Below are 8,860 nucleotides of genomic sequence, written 5' to 3' on the forward strand. Positions count from 1 at the left end.
ATCTAATATTGTTTAATTTCTCCTACCATCCACATGATCACTTGCCTTCCATTTTATTCTTTCTGCATTCCCAGCCACTTCAATGATTTGACCATTACATTTTTATTACATTTTCTGTTTCTCTTTAGTTCTGAAGAAAGGTCATCTTGACTTGAAATCTTAGAATCTTCTCAGGGTCTGAGCTATGGCAGAATGTGTGGCAAAGTCAGAGGAGGTATTCAACAAGGCCAATCTTGATGTTGAGATCATCTCACCATATCTTGTCTGCTTTTCACGAGTGGTATGGTGATATTCTCACTGGCAGTGGCAAGGTCTTAAATGACCCTCACTGTCGCTTGTGAGATGCCTTCTGAACAGCCTAACTTGTCACAGCTTATGTTTGTACGTGCCATACAGACTAGACATCAGGAAATTTTGGCATGGACACCTGAGTGGATTCTTGACAGATTCAACCTAATTTTTGAAGTAAAAGACCTGGACGCAGGTACCAACATTTCAAGTATGCTTCATGGGCACTGACCACAAGCTGTCCACGTCTGTGGACACACGCTAGCGCTAGGGACCCTTTTTGATCCACTTGCAAGACAATTCTGCACTTCAGTGTTGCTCCTTGGACTACACTGGCTACTATTATTCCAATGCTGTAACAAAGGCATTTTGCATTCTGGAATGCGCACACACCTCATGGACTGGACCAGGCTGCATCTGTGGGACTTTCTGAAGAAGGGTCTCAACCTGAAACATCAAACTTTCCTGCCCCTCTGATGCTGCTTGGTCTGCTGTGTTCATCCAGCTTCACACCGTATTATCTCTGTATCTCTGGCCTCTTCATTTAACTGTCAGTGCTCACTCAGAGCATGCTTACAGCAGTCAGAGATACCAGGATCATGTTATGACTGTCTTAGCTTGAAATTTAGAGCTGGCACAAATTTAAGCCTACCAACGTTGTCAGCAGTCCTCAGTTATTCAAAGAGGAATGCATCTGGCAAGATAGGAAGGTGATTCTTACCATAAATGCAGAAATGCCAATTAATAATTGTTTCTCAAATTGGAGACCTGTGACCAGTGGTGTTCCACAGGGATCTGTGCTGGGACCACTTGTTTGTGATACATGTAAATGATCTGGAGGAAGGTGTAGGTGGTCTGATCAGCAAGTTTGCTGATGACACTAAGATTGGTGGAGTAGCTGATAGTGAAGGGGACTGTCAGAGATTACAGCAGAATATAGATAGACTGGAGAGTTGGGCAGATAAATGGCAGATGGAGTTCAATCTGGGCAAATGCGAGGTGATGCATTTTGGAAGATCAAATTCAAGGGCGAACTATACTGTAAATGGAAAAGTCCTAGGGAAAATTGATGAACAGAGATCTGGGTGTTCAGGTCCATTGTTCCCTGAAGGTGACAACGCAGGTCAATAGGGTGGTCAAAAAGGCATATGGCATGCTTTCCTTCATTGGGCGGGGTATTGAGTACAAGAGTTGGCAGGTCATGTTGCAGTTGTATAGGACTTTGGTTCGGCCAAATTTGGAGTACTGTGTGCAGTTCTGGTCGCCACATTACCGAAAGGATGTGGATGCTTTGGAGAGGGTGCAGAAGAGGTTCACCAGGATGTTGCCTGGTATGGAGAGTGCTAGCTATGAAGAGAGGTTGAATAGATTAGGATTATTTTCATTAGAAAGACGGAGATTGAGGGGGGACCTGATTGAGGTCTCCAAAATCATGAGGGGTAGAGATAGGGTGGATAGCAAGACGCTGTTTCCCCAGAGTTGGGACTCAATTACTAGGGGTCATGAGTTCAAAGTGAGAGGAGGAAAGTTTAAGGGAGATATGCGTGGAAAGTTCTTTACACAGAGGGTGGTGGGTGCCTGGAACGCGTTGCCAGTGGAGGTGGTAGACGCAGACACGTTAGCATCTTTTAAGATATATTTGGACAGGTACATGGATGGGCAGGGAGCAAATGGACACAGACCGTTAGAAAATAGGTGACAGGTTAGACAGAGGATCTTGATCGGCGCAGGCTTGGAGGGCCGAAGGGCCTGTTCCTGTGCTGTAGGTTTCTTTGTAATACAGTGAGTTTGGTAACAAGACCTTGTGAAAATCACTCCTCCAACCCTGATGTGGTTCACATTTAGCCAAAAAAGTAAGATTCTGCATCCTTGAGAAACATTGCCTGACTTGCTGAGATATTCAGTAGCTTTTGTTTTTGTGTGTGTTAAAATGAGCTGTTCAGACTAAGAATCATTGAGCTGAGGCAGAGCAACAAAAAATCAAAGGGAGAAGTGATGAAAAGAAACAAAATTGAGTAGTAGCTCCCAAAGTAGAATAAAAGAATAAATGCCAGAATTGTTAAAGAAACCTACAAATACATGGCTGGTCATTTCCATGAAAAAACCCGGGTTGTGAGCATCACTGGCAAAGCCTTTATGTATTTACTCATCCCAGTTTGCCCATGAATAGCAGATGATGAAAAATAGCTTCACTCAGAGTTGGGAGCCTGTGAAATTCTCTGCCACAGAAAGTGATTGAGGCTAAAACATTATAACAAAGTGTGGAGCTGGATGAACACAGCAGGCCAAGCAGTATCTCAGGAGCACAAAAGCTGACGTTTCGGGCCTAGACCCTTCATCAGAAAACGTCAGCTTTTGTGCTCCTGAGATGCTGCTTGGCCTGCTGTGTTCATCCAGCCTCACATTTTATTATCTTGGATTCTCCAGCATCTGCAGTTCCCATTATCACTGAGGCTAAAACATTAGATGTTTTCAAGAATAAGTTAAATATCATTCTTGGGATTTGATTTTTTTTTTATTGTCACGTGCACTTAAGTACAAAAGTACAGGAGTGTCATGAAAAGTGTAAAATGTCCCCATATAAGGTGCCACCTTGGGTGCAAGTGCCTAGATACAAAACCTTAAGGTAGAAAGAACGAAGGTTAAACATTGTTTTAATTATAGTACAGCATAAAACATGCAAAATAAGCTTAAAAGTTGTACATTGCAGACCTTCTTAGTTTTAAGTAGAAAATCAAGCTGAAAGTTCAAACACTACTGTCTTTCAGTATTTAACCACAGTGTGACCACACTTCGAGGAGTCACCTCTCCAGGACTAAAGGGATCAAAGGCTATGGTAGAAGGTTGGAACAGGGGACTAACTTGAATGATCAATCGTGATCATGTTGAACGGTGGAGCAGGTTCAGTAGCCTGATTTGGCGTGCTGCTGTTCCTAGTTTATGTTAATGCAAATGAGTGGGTTGCCAAACTCTTCGGACATGCGGCCAATCAGTCACATAGCTGTGCAGCTGCAGAAGGACCTCTTTGCTCCTTTGATCTTGGACACACAGGCCTGCCAAAGAAACAATGGCAGATTTCTTTCCCGAAAGGATCCAGATGGATTTTTTGTAGTAATCCATTAGTTTCAGGGCCCTGTTATTGGTGAGTGACAATGGGAACTGCAGATGCTGGAGAATCCAAGATAATGAAATGTGAGGCTGGATGAACACAGCAGGCCAAGCAGCATCTCAGGAGCACAAAAGCTGATGTTTTGGGCCTAGACCCTTCATCAGAGAGGGGGATGGGGTGAAGGTTCTGGAATAAATAGGGAGAGAGGGGGAGGAAGAGATTACAAGAGAGTTGCAGTGGGAGAGAGATTCCCTGAGGTTGGTCCGGAGGGAGGAGGGTAACTTCTTCAGGTTAGGCATCTCTGGAAGAGGCTTCGCAGTGGTTATTGGTGTTAGCTTTCCGTTGCAGATTTATTTCCACTAATGATTACAGCACTTCAAGAATGCAGTTCATCACTTTTTCAAAGGTGCTTGTGGTTTGGCAACAAGTGCTGATTTCACCAGGATTGCTCACATTTCGTGAATAGAAAAACAAACCTGTTCGAACTCCAGACCTGTAATATCAGTACCGTGCTACATGGTCGCTAACATACCCTACATTGTAGGATAGCCTATTTGTGAATACTGCCACGTATTTGGTATGATACCTGTAGATGTCAGTACTACGAGGTGTGCCATGTGAAATGCCAGGGACCAAGAAAGGGTTTAAACCAGCTCCGAGTGAATCCAGGCTTGGGTAGGTTCAGGAACTTATCAGATGACACAAAGCTGGTGGAAGGGTGAGCTGTGAGGAGAATGCACAGATTTTGTGATGTGTTTTGGCAGGCTGAGTGAGTGGACTGATGCAGTGTAATGTGGATAACAGTGAGGTTACCACTTTGGTAGCAAAAATAGGAAGGCAGATTAATTGAGACCAGGAAATGCTCAACGAAACCTTGGTGTCACTTTCAGTGACTGGTGCACAGGAAGTGTACAGATGCAGCAGACAGTAAAGAAGGCAAACTATATTGGCCTTGTAGAGCTAGAGGATTCAAATACCGGAATAAGATTGTTCTGCTGCAATTATACAGGACATTAGTGAGGTCACATCTAGAATATTGTGTGCAGTTTTGATCTCTTTCTCTGAGGAAGGATGTTCTTGCTAGAGAGGGAGTGCAGCATTGTATACCAAATTGATTCCTGGGATGGCAAGACTGGCATGAAGAGAGATTGAATCAGTTAGGATTGCATTCCCTAGAGCTCAGAAGAAGAGGTCCTGAAAGACAGAATCCCAATCATAGAGTATATAAACACAGAAATGAGCCAACTTTGCCCACTAAAACTATATTTTCCCTGTCACAGTTGCAATTCCTGGCTCTTGCTCCATCTATTTGCATTTCTTTTAACGTTAAATATTTATTGAATTCAGTTCGGAAGGACACTCAGCAAAAATAAAGTTTCACCATTGTAATGCAAAACTTGAAACAAATATAAGAAATCTGGGGCCATATCTTGGGTGGTCTGCTTCCCATTTCCTACCCATCTCCTTCATACCAACTACATCTGTCTGAATTTCAAGCACAGTAGTGTCTAAAGCATGCTCCTTGGAACTGGAATTACTGCTGTTTTTAATGGCGTACGGCTGTGTCTTGGAGCTTTGTCAAAGCTATTATAGCAGTGACTCCTGTAAGTTGAAACCAACGTTCAGACTTTTAACACAGCCAGGTCAGCAAATCCTACGTGAAGACAGGGCTCAGCATCTTGTGATGTGTCAACATTTTCTAGTTCCCCACAGGAGGGATTTGGCTAAAGATATCGCCTTTTCATGAGCCGCTGATTAGCTTGCAGAGTGAACTGAACCCAAAATTCTTGGCACCAAACTGGATTTTTCACACTTAAATAATGCAATTTTGTTAGAGGGGCTTTGAAGATGGTTTCAGTTTGAGAATTAATAAGGGGCTGTGCTGGAATTACTCTCCTCATGCTGGCCCCCGCAACTCCCCACTGTGAATTGTGGTGGAAACCAGTGAGAGGGAGGAAGAGTCAACCATAAACTCTTCCCTATCCCATCATGGTCAGCAGCCAGGAGCTGTGACTCGCAGTGTGTGAGGACAGCATCAAGGGCTTCAACAATATAAATTAATTCATTGGTTGTCAACCATGTAATTGTATGTCAGCTTGATTTGCACATGGAAATGGTGCTACTAGGACTTGCTATACAAACTTTGTATTCACAGCCAATACAGTACTACTTGACATGCAATCAGTATTGTTACAGAATTTGCTGGTATTGAACAAGAATGCAATGTTTACCAGGCCACTGAAACAAGTTTTGTTTTCAATACTAGGACCGTGAGATCATCTGAATGGCATTCTGGGCCTTGGTTTAACATTTCATGTCAAAGCCAGCACTTCTGACAGTCCCACACTTCCTTAAGAGCTGCCATATGCCAGCTAGCGCACATGATCAAATATTGGAAGAAAGCTGGAAGCTATAACTATTCAGAGCTGAGAGTGCTAAGCTAACACTGAAAGACTAGTGATAATGGGAACTGCAGATGCTGGAGAATCCAAGATAATAAAATGTGTGGCTGGATGAACACAACAGGCCCAGCAGCATCTCAGGAGCACAAAAGCTGACGTTTCGGGCCTAGACCCTTCATCAGAGAGGGGGATGGGGTGAGGGTTCTGGAATAAACAGGGAGAGGGGGAGGTGGACCGAAGATGGAGAGAAAAGGAGATAGGTGGAGAGGAGAGTATAGGTAGGGAGGGGATAGGTCAGTCCAGGGAAGATGGACAGGTCAAGGAGGTGGGATGAGGTTAGTAGGTAGGAGATGGCGGTGCGGCTTGGGTTGGGAGGAAGGGATGGGTGAGAGGAAGAACAGGTTAGGGAGGCAGAGACAGGTTGGACTGGTTTTGGGATGCAGTGGGTAGAGGGGAAGAGCTGGGCTGGTTGTGTGGTGCAGTGCGGGGAGGGGACGAACTGGGCTGGTTTTGGGATGCGGTGGGGGAAGGGGAGATTTTGAAGCTGGTGAAGTCCACATTGATACCATATGGCTGCAGGGTTCCCAAGTGGAATATGAGTTGCTGTTCCTGCAACCTTCGCGTGGCAGCATTGTGGGACTGCAGGAGGCCCATGATGGACATGTCATCTAAAGAATGGGAGGGGGAGTTGAAATGGTTTGCGACTGGGAGGTGCAGTTGTTTATTGCGAACCGAACGGAGGTGTTCTGCAAAGCGGTCCCCAAGCCTCCGCTTGGTTTCACCAATGTAGAGGAAGCCACACTGGGTACAGTGGATGCAGTATACCACATTGGCAGATGTGCAGGTGAACTTCTGCTTAATGTGGAAAGTCATCTTGGGGCCTGGGATAGGGGTGAGGGAGGAGGTGTGGGGGCAAGTGTAGCATTTCCTGCGGTTGCAGGGGAAGGTGCCGGGTGTGGTGGGGTTGGAGGGCAGTGTGGAGCGAACAAGGGAGTCACGGAGAGAGTGGTTTCTCCGGAAAGCGCTCCGGAAAGACTAGCACTCAGTAATGACATGCACACTGTTGAAAATGTGTAGACGACCTTGTTTCCTTGGCTTGTAAAATTTGTACAGAATCAAGTCTGAAGCAGAGTTCTTCTAGTCCTTAGCCATGACAAGGTGGTGCCAGTGCAGGACCAGGGTGGACAAAGTCAAATCACATGAAACCAGGTTACAGACCAACAGGTTTATTTGAAATGAAAAGCTTTCGGAGCCTTACTCCTCCTCCAGGTGTTAGTGAGAGAGGTGGTATCAGCGGTCAAGGACATTCAGCCTCAGACCTTCAAGTAAACATACTGCAGGGCACACTTCAGGATATACAACAATGCAGAGTCGCTGAGCAGTGGCTGATACACCAGTTTGGTACCCATGACGATGGCCTCAACTGGGAACTGGGTTCATGTTGCATTGCAGGTGACTCCATGACAGTACACATTCTCTCACTCACACACGTACCTACACGCGCATACATGCACTTACACAAACACACACATGCTCTCACACATCTCGCACGCACACTCTCAGATTCCCCTTCCATACATACGCTGTCTCAAATGCATGTGCACGCACGCAAACTCTCTCTTCCCCCCGCCCCTCTCACGCAGTCTCCCTCTCTACCCGTCTCTCTCTCACTCACTCTCCTGCACGTGTTCTCTCTCTCTCTCTCTCTCACACACGCATACATACGCATGTGAATCTATGGGGTGAATTTGTATTTACAGATACATTCTATTTTGTTCAAAAAGCACACAATTTATTGACAGTCAGCCAATGTACTGTTTTATAAATTTCTACTTTAGAATCTGTTTGTGTTTTGGTTTTATTTCTAAACAAGGACTCACACCTAACATGCATTGGCCAACGTAAAATGTCACCTCCTCTTTACATTGATAAAACCCCTAGTTCTTTCAGGGCAGTGACTTGAAAGGAATTTGGAGATTCAGATATACAAAGTAATCAATTAAAACTTCCTAACCAATTAAAGATTTAACAGCATCTTAGGTATGTTTAGTATCTCCTCATCAGTAGTGTGACCCTTTGACCTTTCACTTTATAAATTGTGTTTGATACTACCTCTCTCAGGAACACAGGAGTAAGACTCCCAAAGCTTGTTTTCAAATAAACCCACTGGACTATAACCAGATTCTGATTTCTGACCTTGTTCTTTAGCTAAACATATTCCTGGTTAAAGGTAACTAGTTTTGATAACCGCCACAAGAGGGTGTCTGAGAGCAATCTGCTAAAGGATTTGTGTGACTTTTACTCCCATTTTTTAATGGATGAAAGTATCACAGGTCCCACAACAGACCTCCATGAGTCAGCATTTCACCCTCAAATGTTAGAAGGTCACATTATATGATGTTACCATATGGCAACAAAACTTTTTCTTTATAGGCTTCATTCTAGTGGTAAGTCTTAAAAGAAAGGTCTCTCAAACACACCTGAATCCTCTTAATGTGTTTAAAACTAAGTTTGCTGTGAGTTTTCAATGTTCTGTTGAAGCTTTTCACGATCCTTGACCTTTTGACCAGGTAAACCAAGGTAAGAACTCTCTAAAAGCACTGTGGGAGTACTTTGCTCACAGACTGCAGTGGCTCATCTCCCCTAGCACTCCAACTTATTGCATAAATGCTGCCCTGCCATTAGCTTTGATGTTAGCTTGTTTTCTCTCTGGATGCTGCCTGACCTGCTGTAATAGCCAGCACTTGTTTTTGTTTGTTCTAAATGGTTTGTGAAGGCTGTTGTATTCCTTTATTCGATGTAAACATATCAATTATATGACTGGATTATTGAAACAATAATGTAGGTTCTTTCTTGGAAAATAACACTGCATACATCCAAAGTTGAATGGGAGATAGTGTACATCTGACCTCAATGACTGCTACTGCACACTGAGTACAGCATCATGGATAGTGATTGGTAGCATTTTAAGGTAGACTCTTAAAGGTATATTCTCTTCATGTCACAAGACCATAAGAAATATGGACAGGCGTAGGCCATTCAACCTGAGCCTGCTCTACCA

Source organism: Stegostoma tigrinum, chromosome 10 (assembly GCF_030684315.1).
Source record: "Stegostoma tigrinum isolate sSteTig4 chromosome 10, sSteTig4.hap1, whole genome shotgun sequence".
Taxonomy (NCBI): domain Eukaryota; kingdom Metazoa; phylum Chordata; class Chondrichthyes; order Orectolobiformes; family Stegostomatidae; genus Stegostoma; species Stegostoma tigrinum.